The sequence below is a fragment of the Loxodonta africana genome, chromosome 10 (assembly GCF_030014295.1).
Source record: "Loxodonta africana isolate mLoxAfr1 chromosome 10, mLoxAfr1.hap2, whole genome shotgun sequence".
Classification (NCBI taxonomy): domain Eukaryota; kingdom Metazoa; phylum Chordata; class Mammalia; order Proboscidea; family Elephantidae; genus Loxodonta; species Loxodonta africana.
The window spans coordinates 84,752,140-84,771,480 of record NC_087351.1 but is presented as its reverse complement, the minus strand read 5'-3'; the positions used below and the strand labels follow the sequence as shown (position 1 = coordinate 84,771,480).

The 19,341-nt window shown below is 44.8% G+C and overlaps 1 protein-coding gene across 1 annotated transcript in view; it reads right to left on the bottom strand.

Annotated features, from left to right (window-relative positions):
* Nucleotides 1-19,341, bottom strand: part of RGS6 (regulator of G protein signaling 6) — a 635,612-nt gene that overhangs the window by 129,578 nt on the left and 486,693 nt on the right. The gene's annotated exons all lie outside the window — the stretch shown is intronic.

Here is a 19,341-nt window from a genome sequence, read left to right as displayed (position 1 = left end):
GCAGAACGAAAGACGGATGGCTGATCAATACGTGATAAAGACACTGTCCATTTTTCTAAAACATTTTCTCACCATGCTTCCATCGCCACACTGACCACCTTTTTTTGTTGTTCCTTAGGGAGAATACTAGATTGAGAGACCTAGACTTGCAGTTTATTAAGAAGAGCCTTGTATTCAATTTTGAGGGGTTAGTATTAGGTTCAGCTGCATATTCCGGAGAAACAAAACCTCAACAAAATTACAGTGACTTAAACAAAATAGAAGGAGTCCCTGGGTGGCATGAATGGCTAAGCACTAAACTACTAACTGTAAGGTTGGTAGTTCAAACCCACCCAGAGGTGCCCTGGAAGTTAAGGCCTGATGATTTGTTTCTAACAGGTCACAGCCTTGAAAACCCTGTGGAGTGCAGTTCTACTCTGCTCACGTGGGTTGCTATGATTTGGAATCCACTTGACGGCAACTAGCAATGAAAACAACAAACAAGATAGAAGTTTATTTTATAAAAGAAATCTGGAGATGGAGGTCTAGAAAACCAGACTTAAGACGAGGCAACTGGAAAATGCCCATCCATGTGGCCCAGAACTGGTTCTGGGAGGAAACCACTCCGGCCAGAAGAGGAAGGGCCCCCTGTCTCTTCTATCCCTGGCTCCCAAGGTGAAGTCAGGTATGATTGGGACTCATTGGCAGCACCTAGGTCACATCTTGCGTCCTGGCTGCTCCCAGAGCTGGGAGAGAGTATCCAATACTTCCAGCCTCTCTAGTGGGGGGTGGTGTTTGTCTCTAACGACACGCATTATGTCCTAATCAAAGAAAGTTGTTCAGATGTTGGGCAGACAAAGTGAATAACAAACATCTCCCATGCTTCCTCTCCCACACTCAGAATGAGAAAATCTCAAGGTTCAAGTCCAGGATGAGATCTTACAGGAAGAAAGGAGAAAGATTTCCCAGCCAGCCACTAGCCTAAAATTGGAAAAGGTGGTTCACCCTGGATCGCCATTTGAAGAGCCAGACTGGCATTACTTAGAAAACCCTCCTACACGTATCTGCTGAGGACCTGAAAGTAGGTGACAGGGACCTTGGAAAGCAGTAGGATGGGATTCAAAGAGCTAACATCTGGTAGGGAGAAAGGTACAGAGGTCTCAATAATACCATGAAGGATATGAGAAATGTCATATTAGAAGCACTAGGCTAGAGAAAGTCCCCGAGTGGTACAAACAGTCAATGGGCTCACTGCTAACCAAATGACTGGAAGTATGAGTCCACCCAGAGGCACCTCAGAGGAAAGGCCTGGTGATCTATCTTCAAAAAACCAGCCACCGAATACCCTATTAAGCACAATTCTACTCTGGCCACTGGAGAAAGAGACTAGAGAGAGATTAATTTGGACCAAAGAGAATTAAAGTTTCTGCCCCCAAAGAATGTATACTCTTTTGGGGAAGAAATTCATAGTAACCTGTGTCATGAATATGTTAACACAAGGCGTTTGACTATCTTAAATAACAAATAAATTACAATAGCTACAAGGGTGAACTCCTTACAAGCCCTTAATGATCCTCCACAACACGATCTCCATATACCTCTGAGGCTCTGTCCACCACGTCAGCCCGTGACTAGACCCACTGCTTCTTCCTCAGCACCTCTGTCACTTCCTGCCTCCAGGATTTTGCTCATGCAGCTCCTTCCACTTGGAATGCTCAATGTCCATCTCCTGTGAAGGACATCAAGGGGGTTTCTCCAATGCCCATCATCTTCACGACAGACTCTACCCCACAGAACACTTCCCCAGATTTTCGGTTGTCCCAGCTCAGAGCACATGGACACGGTCACGTTACTTTCTATGTTGTCATTATTGCTTACTGAAAGGGTCAAACCAAACCAAACCCACTGCAGTCAAGTCGATTCTGACTCATAGTGACCCTGTAGGAAAGAGTAGAACTGCCCCATAAGTAGACTGCCACATCTTTCTACTGCGGAGTGGCTGGTGAGTTCAAACTCACCAGCCAAGCACTTAACCACTGTGGCACTAGGACTCCTTCTGAAAGGCTCAGTCATGGCTAAAACAGAGCAGGACATTCGCCTGGAATACAAAGCTAGAAGAAAGCACCAGGATTGCTAAGGTGAAGTTCAAGAACAAACCGGGTCTAGGCAGAACAGAAAATCTGAAACCAGATGCAAAGGGGAGATAGAGAAAACAGTGAGGAAAACCAGAGTAGACAGTCATAGACAAACCAGTATTCAAAAGTCAAGGGTCCCATGGAAATGGGAGGCCCAGATCCAGCAATTGAGCCTGGCAAGAATTCAGAGGAGTAGAAATGACAGAGTCTCCGCAAAGGGTGCTGGAGATACACACTACAAATTCCCGTGCACAGCAGTGACAATCTCCCTACCTCACTGCCCTCTTGCTCCCTGTCTTACATCGTAGAAAAGAACTGATCTTGCATATAAATAGCAGAAACAACTGGGGTGCTTGTTAAAATTGCAGATTCTTGGGCCTCACGCCAGAAATGGGGGGAAGGGGCTGAAATTCGCGTTTTTCACAAGTGCCCAGGTGATTCTGGTACAGGTGGTCCTCAGTCCACACTGAAGATTTTAGCTGCTGCGAAGAGTGGGCAGGAGCTTGTTCCACCTGAAAGATCCCCACAGCCAGCTTCCTTGTGTGCATTTTTTCCAACTAGATATAAGATCCTAACACATATGACTTTTCCCTTTAATTCCTTTCTGTAGTACCTAGTAGCAATATATGGAGCCCCTGGGTAGTGCAAATAGTTAATGCGTTCTGGTGCTAACGGAAAGATTGGAGGTTCAAGTCCACCCCGAGGTGCCTCAGAAGAAAGGCTTGGCAATCTACTTCCAAAAAATCAGTCATTGAAAACCCTGTGGAGTACAGTTCTACTCTGACACACATGGGGTCACCATGAGTTGGCAGCAACTGGTTTTAGTAGCAATGTATAGTGTAAACGCTTGATAAGTGTTTGCTGTGTGCATAATGCAACTATTGCATTAGAGGGTTCAAGCTGTCACCAGGAGCTCCAAAGTCCTTCCCTCCAATCAGATGGAAGAGAACAACCAGCAGGGAAAGAAGACGACTAAACAGGTGCCTGAATTAAGCAGAACTCAACAAAGAGATATGTTTTCTTCCTTAAATAGCATTCTCCGGACCCTATAGACTAAATGTTGCGAGAGTTTAAAGACCTATCCTCAAGTAAAGACCTGCCTTCCTACGGGCCTATGGGGAGACAAGATGAAACGGATGATGGAGAAGATCACAGCACAAGTGACTTCGTATCATACATTCACATGCCTATCCAGACCCTGGTCAGCAAAAAAAAAGTGCTAGCAAGCAGAGTAATTTGAGAAGGTCATGAGGAAGACTTTGCAGCCACCAGACCCATGCTGGTGCTCCAGGAGAGAAGGGCTGTGTAACTCAGAGCAGTGGCAATTTTACTGAACAAGTGTGAGGACATCTCAGCTGGGGGTCTAATTTGGGTGCACATAGCGAGCTTCTGTGCAGGAAACACAGGTGACAGCGCGCATGTGCATATCCTGTCTTTCCCCCACCCCTGCCTCATGTATGACAGAACACTGCCTGGTCCTGCGCCACCTTCAGGATCGTCGGTATGTTTGAGCCTACTGTTGCAGCCACTTCAAGGTTTTAATACATTTGTCATATATTGGGATGCCCATCTTTTTATATTGATTAATAGGAGATCATTAAGTATTAAGGATATAATCCTCTAGCTGAAGTTTGTGCCAGGCAATACTTTTTCCTCCAGTTTGCCATTTACATTTAAGGCACCTTTCGAGGTAGGGTTTTCAAATACTTTATGTTCAAACCTATCAATTCTTTCTTAATGGTTTCTGCCTTTCACATTGTGCTTAAATATCGTCAAGACTTTTTAACGGACGTGTCTTTTTAACAATCTTGTTCATTTATTCATTCAGCAAATACTTACTAAATGCTGCCTACAAGCCAGGCACTGTTCTAAGCGCTAAAAAAAACAAAACAAACCAAACCCCCTGCTGTCGAGTCGATTCCGACTCATAGAGACCATGTAGGACAGAGTAGAACTGCCCGATAGAGTTCCCAAGGAGCGCCTGGCGGATCCGAACTGCCAACCTATTGGTTGGCAGCCGCAGCACTTAACCCAGGTATCATCTAAAGCAGAGATCTGAACTCAGAATGAGAACATCTACCAACGATGAGTTTATAGAGTGAAATAAGCACAAACTCAAAACATGTTCTGCTCTGCTGAAAGACTAGCCGGACAGGAAAGACTTTGGCCCTGGGCAGGGAATATAATGATCCACCCAGACCTTGGGTTCCTGGATCTCAAGACATTTTGCAAAGAATACAATGCGTATAAGCACGACCATTCTAATAGCAACGTGAACGTCCATGAGTGAGAAGCTTGAAATGACAGTCAAGAAAGCATCAATACCATTCTTTGCACATACGCCAAGAGCCACAATCATCGATGGCATAATTTTTCATTTTATTAGTAAGTTAAATGCAGATGTTACCTGTCCCCTAGGACTCTTTCTGCAATTCCTCTGAATCAGAGAATCCCAGCCAAGGAACGCCTACCCATACCTTTGAGGGTTTTTACCAAGATAGGCCTACAAGCCAGGAAGTAGCATCTCAGCGTTACTGTCGGCTGAAGGCTTGTTGACTCAAGAACACCTGCAATGTCCTCAGGCTGCCAACCCCAACCTAAACAACTCCATGGTTATTTACCCGGTACATCTCTATTTCTTTGTATCCCACATTTTTATTTTGTGGTGAAACATTATAAATCCCCAGGAAACTTATCCCAAAACTAAAACTTTCCCAAAACTCTACAAGAAGCACAAATAACTCCAGCAGACAACACTCAGAACATTCTAGCAAAGACTGGAATAGTGGAACAAGACAGAACCACTTTGCCCATCTTCATTCTCCAGAGAGAGGAGACATGGACTTCTCTAGGGACAAGCAGAGCTCCAGGCCTTGCCAGGAACACCCTCAGGCAGGGCGGCAACCCAAGAAGGCATTCCATCTCCATTTACTGAAACCAACTCATGCCTGAAATGCTGCTTGTATGGCTTCAACCCCCTAAGCAAATGTTCCCAGGAGACTGGAGGCCACATGAGGAGAGGGATGGGGTCTATTTCGCTCATCATAACCCCAGTGGTGGTTCAGTGGTGGAGTTCTTGCCTTTATGTGGAAGACCTGGGTTCGATTCCCAGAGAGTGCACCTCATATGCAACCATTCTCCAGCTGCCAGTGGAGGCTTGTGTGTTGCTATGATGCTGAATAGGTTTCAGTAAGCTTCCAGACTAAGGTAGACTAGGAAGAAAGGCCTGGCGATCTACTTCCAAATATCAGCCAGTGAAAACCCTATGAATCACAAGGGTCCGGTCCCTTGTTGCATGGGGTCACCATGTGTCAAGGGCTGACCCGACAGCAGCTAACAACAACCCCAGTCTAGCACTGAATACATGAATGGGTACGAATGAAGCTTTCAACAAGCCTATGAATTCCTGTGGGGCGAAGACCCTGACTTAGTGACTTGTATGAGATACCTGATTTTTGGATGAGTAAATTATCTATATCTCATTTTATAACTTAGAATTAGGGACTGGCCATTTGCTTTTGAGAGGAGAAAGCCAGGTGAGGGCATCCAATGTGTGTGTGAGGGTCAGGTAAAGGTCACGTGGGGAAAACTTGGGTGGAAAAGAAAAGGCCGTTGAAATGGGACAGATTTCTATTTTACAATTTTGTCTACAGCCAGCCCTGACACTAATGGTTACTAAAAACAATCTTTCCAAACTCAAATTTTCAAAACACTCCTGAAGGAGCAGCTTCTCCATGAGTCCTTTTCAGAATCACTCACATGACTCGACCACCCTACCCACCACCTGGCCACAGGCTGGGCCCTCTGCTCTTCATGTTCTTAATGAGTGAGTCCACTTGCTTTTGGCCTCCCATGCCTGTCGGATAGCAGATTCCTCCAGGCCTGAAACCAGGTTACTTGTCCCTTTGAGCCTCTTTAAGTGTGACCCCACCCCACTCACAGGCAGTGGGAATTCCTGTTCTTGAACAAGGAGGGTGAGGCCACTGTCCCAGGACTCGGGATAGGCTTGTCCCACTGAATGGGGTCTGAGTTTTCCTTCTCTCACTTAGGAAAATCTAGCCCTCAGGGCCACCTTTCTATACCACCATTTCAGACTTCTCAATTCCTTCCACTTGGTTTCCCCAAGAATATAAAAACTAACGAGAAATTACTAGGTTATCTCACCACTTTATTATAATTCGAAGTCCCTGGGTGCTACATATGATTCTGTGCTCAGCCGCTAACCAAAAGGTTGGTGGTTTGAGTCCATCGAGAGGCACCTTGGAAGAAAGGCCTGGCAATCTACTTCCAAAAAATCAGCCATTGAAAACCCTGTGCAGCACAGTTCTACATGGGGTCACCATGATCAGAGTTGACTCAATGGCAACTGGTTTTAATTATAACTCAGATATAAGCATATTACATATGCATATTACAGTGAAAATGATATAAAAATTCCATTCTCATGTCCCAGTTAATTCTTGAGATGACTCTGTGAGGTATGCAGATGTAGACACTGGAGTCTTCCAGCCCTCGTGGCACACGGCATGTTAGTGCAGAGGCCTCCAAGTGAGAAGGTGGTAGGAGCCGTGGGCAGGGGGCAGGTGGCAAGGCGTGCATTATCCATAGAGATTTAAAAAAAATATTTTATTTTTCGTTGTTGTTACAAATATACAAGCAGTGTATTCCATACTTTCTACATGTGCAGTTCAGTGACACCGATTACATTCTTTAAGTTGGGCAACAATTCTTCCCCGCCCCCCTGTCCATGTTGTTGTTAGGTGCCGTCGAGTCGGTTCCGACTCATAGTGACCCTATGCACAACAGAACGAAACACTGCCCAGTCCTGCGCCATCCTTACAATCGTTGTTATGCTTGAGCTCATTGTTGCAGCCACTGTGTCAATCCACCTAGTCAAGGGCCTTCCTCTTTTCCACTGACGCTGTACTCTGCCAAGCATGATGTCCTTCTCCAGGGACTGATCCCTCCTGACAAGTCCAAAGTATGTAAGACGCACTGTCACCATCCTTGCTTCTAAGGAGCATTCTGGTTGTACTTCTTCTAAGACAGATTTGTTCGTTCTTCTGGCAATCCATTGTATATTCAATATTCTTCGCCAACACCACAATTCAAAGGCCTCAATTCTTCTTCGGTCTTCCTTACTCATTGTCCAGCTTTCACGTGGATATGATACGATTGAAAATACCATGGCTTGGGTCAGGCGCACCTTAGTCTTCAAGGTGACATCTTTGCTCTTCAACACTTTAAAGAGATCCTTTGCAGCAGATTTACCCAATGCAATGCGTCTTTTGATTTCTTGGCTGCTGCTTCCATGGCTGTTGATTGTGGATCCAGGTAAAATGAAATCCTTGACAACTTCAATCTTTTCTCCATTTATTCCGATGTTGCTCATTGGTCCAGTTGTGAGGATTTTTGTTTTCTTTATGTTGAGGTGCAATCCATACTGAAGGCTAAGGTCTTTGATCTTCATTGGTAAATGTTTCAAGTCCTTTTCACTTTCAGCAAGCAAGGTTGTGTCATCGGCATAACACAGGTTGTTAATGAGTCTTCCTCCAATACTGATGCCCCTTCTTCTTCATATAGTCCAGCTTCTCGGATTATTTGCTCAGCATACAGGTTGAATAGGTATGGCGAAAGGATACAACCCTGAGGTACACCTTTCCTGACTTTAAACCACTCAGTATCCCCTTGTTCTGTCTGAACAACTGCCTCTTGATCTATGTAAAGGTTCCTCATGAGTACAATTAAGTGTTCTGGAATTCCCATTCTTCGCAATGTTATCCATAGTTTGCTATGACAGTTGAATGTTTTGCATAGTCAAAAAAACGTAGGTAATCATCCTTCTGGTATTCTCTGCTTTCAGCCAGGATCCATCTGACATCAGCAATGATATCCCTGGTTCCACGTCCTCTTCTGAAACTGGCCTGAATTTCTGGCAGTTCCCTGTCAATATACTGCTGCAGTCGTTTTTGATTGATCTTCAGCAAAATTTTGCTTGCGTGTGGTATTAATCTATTGTTCTATAATTTCCACATTCAGTTGGATCACCTTTCTTGGGAATAGGCATAGATATGGATCTCTTCCAGTCAGGTGGCCAGGAAGCTGTCTTCCATACTTCTTGGCATAGACAAGTGAGCACCTCCAGAGCTGCACCTGTTTGTTGAAACATCTCAGTTGATACTCCTGTCCATAGAGAATTTAAAAGCAATGAACAATATCAGCGATGAGTATCCTCCCTTTCTCCCTCCCCCATGGTGCTCCATTGAAGCAGTGATGCTGGAAACAGAGCCCAGACTTCAGGGGTTCAAGTCCAGAGCTTATTCCCCTTTACCACTACCCCTCAGAGGGCAAGGTAGAGGTGATTTCAGAGTGATGCCACCCGTAATTCAGATTCCTGGGTCTCAAGGCATTTTACAATGAATGAAACCTATATGAGCCTGACAATGCTAAGGGAATAGCAATATGAACATCCGTGAAATGCAAAGGCTTGAAATGACACAAAAGAAAGCATTAGTAGCATTTGTTCCACATCAGCCAAAGAGGAATCGTCATCAATGATATCATTTCTGGAGGAGCAACTAGTAACCAGTTGCCACAAAGTCAAGTCTGACTCATGGCAACCCAGTGCACATCAGAGTGGAGCTGTGTTCTATAGGCTTTTCACTAGCTGATTTTTCAGAAGTAGATTGCCAGCCCTTTCTTCCAAGTGGTCTCTGGGTGAATTTGAATCTCCAACCTTTTGGTTAGCAGCTGAGCGTGTTAACCATTTGCACCACCCATGGACTACCCTGGAGGGGCAGCATCCCATGTACTCAGCTCACAGGCAGGAGGAACTAAGTGCTCCTTTCTCAAGCAGGTGTGGTGGGTCAGCTGGAGGTGGGGAGGCAGCCACCAAGGGCACCACGTCATAGCTGGGAATTCTGAACTTTGGTGACCCCACCTCACTTCTCCATTCTGAGTGCAAGACATTTCAATACAGCCTTTGATTTAGCTTAAAATACGTGGTACTGTATTACATTTCCCAGAATTTTCATTACCAGGTAAATCATACCCCAGCCTCACTCTGCCTCATCTCTGCGCTGATCTGAACTCCATCCCGCAGTCTCTCTCCAGCCCCGTCTTCACGACTCATCCCAGTCTTTTCCTATTCTGACTAACAGTGAGCTGACAGCGTCCTTTACCTGATTTCAGAGGGGAAAAGAGAGCCTATTCAAGATTTAAGACAAAAATATCAGTAAATCAAATCTCTGTTGATCTTTTTGGCAGAATCAGCCTGTTGGTTTAATAAGCAGAAGTTATTTGGGGGTGAACAGGGGGTCTTCCATGCATTCGTTTTCTTTTGAGTTCTCAATCGCTCCTGGCATGCAACGCACACAATTACCACACAGGGGCACTGTTACCCATGAAAGGCAAAATGCTTCCACAGGCACCGGATTGTCTCCGTTAGAAAAACTGCCAGGATCTAAGATTGTGATATTGATTTTTTATTTCTTTTAAGTTAATAATCATTGGCATTCTGCATACTCTTAATTTCTTAGCTCTAGCAACAGAGATCTGAAGCCTGTTTGATGTAATTTGTAGGGCTTTCCCGAAGCAAATAATGAAGGCCAGGGGCAACCTTTGGTTACAGCTAAAGTTACTTGTAAAGGTTTTTCATGAGTTTAAACGTGCTCCTGGACCTTCAGGTGATACGGATTAAATTAACATGCTAATTGTGAAGGTCCAAAAGATAAAACGGAAGAAATGAGCGGGCAGGAAAGAGAAATTTTAGATTTATTACAGGCCAGTAGGAAGTAGGAAGCCGAGTTTGCTGAAGCAAGCAGGACCCATAAATTACACAGCAATGATGACTGGTTATGAAAGAAGGGTAATTAAGCCAGTAGTTCTAGGATTAGGGCATTGCAGATCGGAGGCCTTACTTCCTCAGAGTGCCTGCACCACACCTGGACTCCCCAAGGCCTCAGCTTCTCTCAGTGCACAGGGGTGCTGACCCTCGCCTGCACGCAGAGTTGGCCATGTACTCAGATACCCTCGAAGAGAATAGGTGATAAAAAGCAAAGCTCTTCTGGCATTGTGAGACTCTCTCCACCCTCAGGCATGAGTCGGGTGAGGGGTGCAAAGAAAATTTAGGGTGAGCCCTAGGTTTGAGACTTAGCTTTCCCACTGATTGTTGCATTGAGCAGGTTATTTACCCTGGGTCTTGGTTCCTTCATCTGTAAACTGCCCTCTGAGTCCATCCTGATTCTGAGAAATATCCCCCATCCTTGCCCCACCAGTGACAGCCCTCCTCTTCTTCCAGTCCATCTGTCTGTCTCACACACTTAGGTGGTCAAAGGTGGTACACATGGCTAAATGCTAGGGTGCTAACTGAAAGGTTGGTGGGTCAAATCCACCCAGAGGTGCCTTGGAATAAAGGCCTGGTGGTCTGCTTCTGAAAGACTACAGCCATTGAAAACCCTATGGAGCACAGTTCTACTCCAACATACATGGAGTCATCACGAGTCAGAATCCACTTGACCAGAACTGCACGGACAGAGCCTCCATTTCCTGTCTCTGTCTACTTTTGCTCAACTTACCTCTTCCTGGAGTGTTCTTCCTCCCCACCACTCCATTTCCCTGCTTTATTCCTACTTCACGTTGAAGTGCAAAGGCCACCTCCTCCTAGAAGTCTTGTCTGATACCGTAGGAGGAAGTAGTCTCCTTGTCCTTTATGATTCTGCAGCACTGTGTCTGCATTTCTCTTTCAGCACCTAATATTTTCTGTCTTGTGCTATAATGATTTCTGACGACTTTTGCACCTACCAGGTCTTCAGGGACATGATTTGCATTTGCTTCATGCATTCCACGGGGTCCAGCCCCACAGCCAGCACACAGTAGGTACGCAGGAGATGGCTGACTGAACGAACAATCATCCATGCACATACGTATTGTATTTTGTATAGAGGATCAGACTTAAACACTCAGACACCCAGCTGACAGGGTGTGGCCCCTGGTGGACTCATACCGCCCCTCTTCTACAGCATAGGCAGGCTTGTATAGTGGTTACCACACAGACTCTGGTGTCAGACTGCCCAGGTTCAGAGTCTGGCCCTGCTACTTACCAGCTTTGTGAACTTGGGCAAGTTACTGACCTTGTCTGTGCCTTACTTGCTTCACCTGGGCAGTGAAGATCACAACAGTACCCACTTTACATGGATACTGAAAGATAAATGAGCTAATACTTGTAACACACATGAACAAGTTCCCAGTGTAATTCAAGCTCATAAATGCTAGCAGTGAATAGTATTTTTACTATTACTAAATAATATGCAGAAATCTTAGGACTTCTGGTCAAGTAGCATATCTTTCTTTCTTTCATGGTAAGAAAAAATATCCCTCGTGCTTCTCCCTATGTCCGCTCATGTCTCTAGTTACTTCTACTGGCATCCATTGCAGAGGACTGGGAAATGCAACCCGAGACAGACTGCTCCTGGGTGGACTGCAGCTTTGGGTCTTCAGAGCAAACCTTTGCATGCCAGAAGCACTGAATGCATGGAAAACAGATTAACTCACTATCATTCCAGCTTGCCACTGGCCATTTTGCTAAATTGCACAATTTGATATGGCGTGTGTCCTCCTGTCCCGTAGCTGGCCTGCCCAGGTGCCAGCCATGTTTCTTATCTATAGTGTTTGGGCTGTAATTTACCTGACCACTTATGAAATGCACCTTTCAGCAGATTGGTCCTTTTATCTGCTGAGATTCAAGGACAGAAGAAGAAGGGAAGAGGGATGGAGAGCAGTGAGAAGGAAATACAACCCGGCAGACTATCTCTGTTTCAAGTCACTTCTGCACAGGCAGCAATCTGTGAGAGAATCTGTGACAGTCTCTCTCGGGCAGAGAGCTCAGCAGCAGCTGGGCCGCCCATCACTGGGCCTGCTCAGCCTGTATCCTGGCTGCACTATTATTTCCGGGAAAACACCTTTTCCTATCTTTCTGACACTGTTCCAATTTCCTTCTACCCCCTCCCAATTCCATTTCCTGGTAAGAAATTATTCTGAAGTTAGACACTGGCACGAAAAGATGACGTCTGCCCCACCGGCTTCTCCCACACCACCTGGATCTAGTGGAATGGGCCACAGCTTTCGGCGTGTCTGTCCAGGCCGCGGGGGAGGGAGGACGAGATGAAAGGAAGAGTTGTTAGCTGCCATGGAGTTGGCCCCCAACTCATGGCGACCCCATGCACAATGGGACTGGATTATTGTGACCTATATGGTTTTCATGGGCTGATTTTTTTGGAAGTAGACCTCCTGGCCTTCTTTCCTAGTCCATTGTAGTCTGGACCAAAAAAAAAAAAAAGCAACACACACAAACCCATTGTTTTCAAGTTTGTTCCGACTAGCACCACTGAAACCTGTTTAGCCTCACAGCAACATGCAAACCTGCACTGACCGACAGGTGGGGGCTGCACTTGAGGGCACTGGTTAGACTCAAACACAGGCCCCCTCATGGAATGTGAGAATTCTACCACTGGGCAGGATCATCACAGACGTGGTGAAGCCCATGTGAATTTGTGCACTACAGATTGGTAAGTAAACACAAGGAGGCCCGGACTAGTTAATCCTCCCCTGCCACTGAGCCGGCATTGCCAAGGGAAGAGTTGGAACAGTGGAAACAGGGGTCGTCCAACTTACCTTCCTGCCCCTAAGCTCTTTACCTCCTCCAACTACCTATAAACCACTGCCATGTTAAGCTTAAAGCACAGCCTTAGATTTCCCTATCAGCAACCTCAATATAAAAGGACATGAAATTACTCTTAGTCCAACTGCTTCTTGTTAACCAGTAATCAGCTGCCATCGAGTCAGCTCTGACTCACGATGACCCCATTTGTGTCAGAGTAGAACTGTGCTTCATAGGGTTTTTGATGGCTGATTTTTCAGTAGATTATCACCAGGCCTTTCTTCTGAGGTGCCTCTGGGTAGACTTGAACCTCTAACCTTTTGGACAGCAGCACAGCACGTTAATAATTTGCATCCCCCAGGGGCTCCATTGTTTCTTGTTACAGATGTGGAAACTGGGGGCCAGAAGGGCAAAAAATAATAGCTAACACATAACACTAGTTATATGACAGATTTATTCTAAGTACTTTGCATAAATGAACTGATTTAAGCCTCATAATGATTCTGTGTGACAGGTTCTATTGTTTTATTTAGATTTTATTGCTGAGGAAACTAAGGCACAGACTTGTTAATTTGTCTAAGGTCAACTAGCCAAGGACTGGCAGAAATGGGATTTGAACTCGTAGCCGGCTACAGAGTCCATACTCTTCACCCAGCTATCCTGCCTCCCCTGGAGGAGTAATTGTGGTTGCATTGTAAATATACAGTGGCAGAGGGTCTAGAAGGGTATCTTATCCTTCAAATCCAGGCTCCCTGTTGTCTGGGGAAAAAACTAAACCCAAGTTCTTTAGCCCAGCTTTCTGGCCCTCCCCAACCTAACGACAAACTGCCTTTCCAGGCTCAACTCTCACCCTATCCCAAATGCACCAAACTCTGGTCAGCTGTTGGCCTCACTGAATCAGGAAGGGCCAACTCCTTCCGGCCAGCAGATCTTCCAGTAGACTGGGGATGTCTGACAATGGCAGAATCAATATCTCAGTAAGTTTCCAGTTCTCTCAGAGCTAATGCTTATCACAAATCAGCTGTCTGGGTCATGCCTGAAGCCAGACACTGGCTGGCCACAATCCCATTTCTCCCCTTCATGCAGACGTCACGATCAGGGTGCAGGGCTAGTAGACACCTGAAGGCTTACGTTCCTTTGCACTCCGTGCAGCGGAAGAAGAAGTAGTGGTAGGCACAGCAGTAGTGGTGGTGCTCGTGGCGGTGGTGGTAGGAGTTCAAGTAGATGTTGCTGTTTGTCACCTTTGAGTCAGTGCTAGCTCATGGAGACCCCATTGACAATAGAACAAAATGCTTCCCAGTCCTGCACCATCTTCACAATCATTGATCTACTTGAGCCTATTATTGAGGCCACTGTATAGAGCGTCTTCCAACCTAGGAGGCTCATCTTCCAGTACTGTATCAGACAATATTCTCTTGTGACCCATAGGGTTTTTGCTGGTTAACTTTTGGAAGTAGATTGCCAGGCCTTTCTGCCTAGTCTGTCTTAGTCTGGAAGCTCTGCTGAAACCTGTCCATCATGGGTGACCCTGGTGGTATTTGAAATACCAGTGGCATAGCTTCCGGCATCATAGCAACACACAAGCTAATACAGTACAACACACTTGACTGTGGTAGTGTTAGTGGTTGTTGCTGGGTGCCGTTGAGTCAATTCCAACTCATAGCAACCCATGTGACAGAGTAGAACTGCTCCATAGGATTTTCTTGGCGATAATCTTTGTGGAAGCAGATTGCCAGGTCTTTCTCCCGTGGAGCTGCTGGGTGGGTTTAAACCAACAACCTTTCAGTTAGGACCTGAGTGCTTAACCACTGTGCCACCATGGATCCTTAGAGTAGTAGTAGTATAATAGTATTACTAGTAGTAATAGTAATGATACTAGCAGTTAACATTTGCTGAATGTTTACCATGTGCCAGGCACAGTTCTAAGTGTTTTATATGTACCAATTAACCTCTTCAATCTTCCTACAACCACCGTTGGGGTATAAACCATTATTAGTATAAAATAATATTAGACCCATTTTATAGTTGAGGGACTGAGAAATTAAGAAACTGGTCCAAAGTCACAAGGCTGGTAAGAGCCAGAGTTGGGATTTGAACCCAGGCAATTTGGTTTCAAAGCTCACACTCTTAACCACACCCTGTAATTGCCTCAGGGAGCTCAAAGAAAGAGGTGCTTAGTTTTTTCTAGGTATGGGGATCATCTCCCTGTTTGCAACAGGCAGCTCCTATCTCAGGATCTAAGGTAAGGTGTCTACTTCCATTTCTTTAGAACAGTTGTCAAATTCACCCAAATTACCACCACTCTAGACAGAATGGCTTAAGCTTAACTTTTTGGAGTGGGCCCTTTACAGTTTGAGGTTAACTTAATTAACTGAAAACACCTGGAGGAATTAAACATAAGACAATCAACTTCACTTATAAATTTGACACTTTATAAGTTTAAGGCTTAATACACAGTATTGGCATACTTGCAAAACTATTCGGAGCTGAGAACCAGTGGCAAGGAGAAGAGGAAACCTGCATTAACACTCGGTCGGGGCTCTGGGCCCACAAGGGATGGGGATAGTCTCAGCAATGCTTCTCCAAGCTAAGTACATGGAGAACGTTTATAGAGCATGTTATCTTGGTGCTCCAGTATTTATTTACATTCTTCTGATTTCAATATTGCAGATATAAACCTAGGGACCAGCTTTTCATGCTTTTAGTTCCTATACAAGTGTACTTCCAAACAAATGCACACATAAATAAATACAGAGTTACAGGCAAGTAAAATTCATTTTAAGAAACATTAGTTTTTATGATGACGTTGCCTTGCTCGCACTAAATTGCTGGTTGTGACAGGGTGAATGTACTTTGCACGTGGGGAGGGTATGAATTTGTGGGAGCCAAAGGGTGGAACGTTATGGATTGAATTGTGTCCCTTTTAAAATATGTGTTGGAATCCTAACCCTCATATTTTCAGATGTAATCTTGTTTGGGAATAGGGTTTTCTTTGTTATGAGGCCATATCAGTGCAGGGTGTATCCTAGACCTAATTACTTCCGAGTTATAAAAAGAACAGATGAGACACAAAGGGTAAACCCTGGTGGCATAGTGGTTAAGTGCTACGGCTGCTAACCAAAGGGTCGGCAGTTCGAATCCGCCAGGCGCTCCTTGGAAACTCTATGGGGCAGTTCTACTCTGTCCTATAGGGTCGCTATGAGTCGGAATCGACTCGACGGCACTGGGTTTGGTTTGGTTTGAGACACAAAGCAAGTACGAACTGGCAAAGATAGATGCCACTTGAAGATCGCCAAGGAACCTCCAGGGCTACGGAGCCAAGTGAGGGAACTTTCCCCTAGAGCCAGTGCCCTGAATTTGAACTCCTAGCATCCGAAACTGTGAGAAAATACATTTCTGCTCTTTAAAACTGCCCACTTGTGGCATCTGTGTTTTAGCGGCACCAGGAAACTAAACCACTGGTGTTTTGCTTCTTAAGTTGGGCCATATGCAGTTGCCGTTTTTGTAGGTCATAAATAGCAGCAAAACGATTAATTTACATTTGATTTTTGTTGACTTAAATCTTTTGACACTGAACAAGATGGACCTCTCACCAGAGACTCTGTTATAATTCTTTTTATTATTTTTTGAAATAATGTTTTTACAGAACCAATTCAAGTGTACTCCAAAATACATGACTGGAAAACTAAAAAAAAAAAAATTGTTTCACTAAAAAGAGTGAAACTTTCTTTTATACTTGCAGCATCCCTCATTGATATGGGCCAAGATGGAACCCAAAGATGACATCTGTCAACAGGTGAACCAGGTACAAACTACTACAGGGCAGGTGCCTAGTAGTGACTCAATCCCCCCATCATTTGTGTCCTTCCAAACTACCGTGAAACCTGTTTGTTCAGCCTGCCATGACTTCATTTAGCAGAAACGCATCAGTTACTCAGGATGCCCTTTCTTGGCCTTTACCTTTCACCTGTGACACATTTCCATGATGCAGCATCAATTTCTTAACTACCCTAATAAACTAGATAAACTCTTGGTCTACAAAAATGTCATTCAGCTGTGAACTATCATGGCAAAAGAGAAGTTTTGCTTTTTGTCCCTGGCGACAGACTCCAACACATGCAAAGTGACACAAGACTGACGCTGTCAACCAAATGACAGCAAGATATGCTCTGCAAAGTATTTCAAGTTAAATGATGGTCTTTTAGATGATGTCTAGGTTACTGCTAAACTGCAGACTCAAATGCAAACATAGGTGCTTACAATTTCACAGTGCCTTAGTTCTAAGGGGAAACCCTGGTGGCGCAGTGGTTAAGTGTTACGGCTGCTAACCAAAAGGTCAGCAGTCAAATCCACCAGACGCTCCTTGGAAACTCTATGGGGTGGTTCTACTCTGTCCTTTAGGGTTGCTACGAGTCAGAATCGGCTGGATGGCAATGGGTTTGGTTTTGGGTTTTTTTTAGTTATAAGGTGGTCATGTAGGTTATATATAGATACAACACATAATTATCATAAACATTGAAGAGATTATCATAAAAACTGAAAAAATATCATAAAAATAAAAGCACACACACAAAAAAAATTAGTAGAATTGGCAAATCATCTGAGTACCACCAGGTGTCTGTAGATCCTAGTGTGAGTAGACCTGAATCTATCTAAAACTGTTTAGTACAAGCCAATCTTCAGAAGACGTGGCTTTGCCAACTGGGGGGAAAAAGAAGACAGAATTCTCCAGCATTTCCTTGAAATAGCATTACCCGTTGCCATTGAGTCAATTTCAACTCGTAATGACCTTACAGGACAGAGTAGAACTGCCCCGTAGGGTTTCCAAGGCTGTAATCTTTATGGAAACAGATGGCCACATCTTTGTCCCACTGAAAGGCTGGTGGGTTCAAACCACCCATCTTTCCATTAGCAGTCAAGCACTTTAACGACTGTACCACCAGGGCTCCATAATAAGTGTTAATAGTGTATCAATAAGCATGATTCAGTTTATTACAACTTGTTTCAAGTATGACTTTTTGGGGGAGTATGCCCTTTGCAGAAAGTCAGAAACAACTACTCCAGTTCTCTTCAGTGGAGTAGAGGGAAAGCCTGCCTAGAATATAAAAACAAAGTAAATCCTGTGGTGTAATAGCTGGCCACACTTTTTCACATCTAAGGCCTTCTTTACTACACTAGTCTACCTCTCGGCTTAGCACAATCCGCCAACAACCAATGTTAGCATGAGAGTAAAGCCCAGGTTGAGAAAACAACAATGGCAATGCAGTGGTTCCTGTATGAAGGCATGACATGACCGAGCCCCAAGAGCAATGAGCTATTTCCTCCAGATTCAGTGACCGTGGTGGGGGTGGGAGGGTTAGTGCAGTTGCGCTGGAAAGATGATGGCATCTGTGTTTCACACGAGGTCGGATGCTTAAAGGAAGTAACTTTTCCTGACAAAGATGGCTTTACAAGCCTGTCCCAGCTCACTGCCCGGAACAACAGTGCACTGGCTGGAGTGAAAGTGGTCGCTACAGAACGCAGCACTCAGAGGGACAGGGAAGAGCAACATGACAGGGCGTCTAGGAGGGAGACAAAGGCTTCCAGAAACATCAACAAATAAAGATGCACTGCAGCAAGATGGTTCTCAGAACAAGCCCGTAAACAAAGACTGACTTAGCTGTGAGGGCTGTAAAGCAATAAATAGGCACCCTAGCCTGGGCAGCGTGGGCCAATGCTACACAGGGCATACAGGAGGGGGCCAGATCATTCCACAACTATCATCACTTTGTCTCATGGATTAAAGGTAGTCATCAGTTTTTAAGAGAGGAAGTCCTGGGGACTGGGACTAGAACCTACAACACAATATGACACACTACAACACAAATCAATACATTTAGTTATGAACAATTGGTAACAACTTCAATGTATATAGTATACTACGTATATAGTGTGTGCAAATATATATATATATATATATATACATATATATATATATATATCTGCTGTCAGGCAGATTCAGACTCATAGTGGCCCTACAGGACAAAGCAGAACTGTCCCATAGGGTTTCCAAGGAGTAGCTGGTGGATTTGAACTGCCGATCTTCTGGTTAACAGCCGAGCTCTCGACCACTACGCTAATAAGGCTTCACACGTTCATATCTCTATCTATATATGTTGTTGTTAGCTGCTGTTGAGTTGCCTCTGACTCATGGCAACCCCATGCACAATGAAATGAAATGCTGCCATGTCCTATACCATTCCCATCATCAGTTGGTGATGGGACCGTTGTGATCCATAGAGTTTTCCTTGGCTAATATTTGGACGTAGATTGCCAGGTCTTTCTTCCTAGTTCGTCTTAACATGGAAGCTTTACTGAAACCTGTTCAGCATCATAGCAATACACAAGCCTCCACTGACAGACTGGTGGTGGCCGCGCATGAAGTGCATAGGGTGGAATTGAACCCAGGTCTCCTGCATGAAAGGTGAGGATAGATAGATAGACAGACAGACAGACAGACGGACAGACGGGTAGATGGACAGATGGATAGACAGATAGCCAGCCAGCCAGCCAGACAGATAGATAGATAGT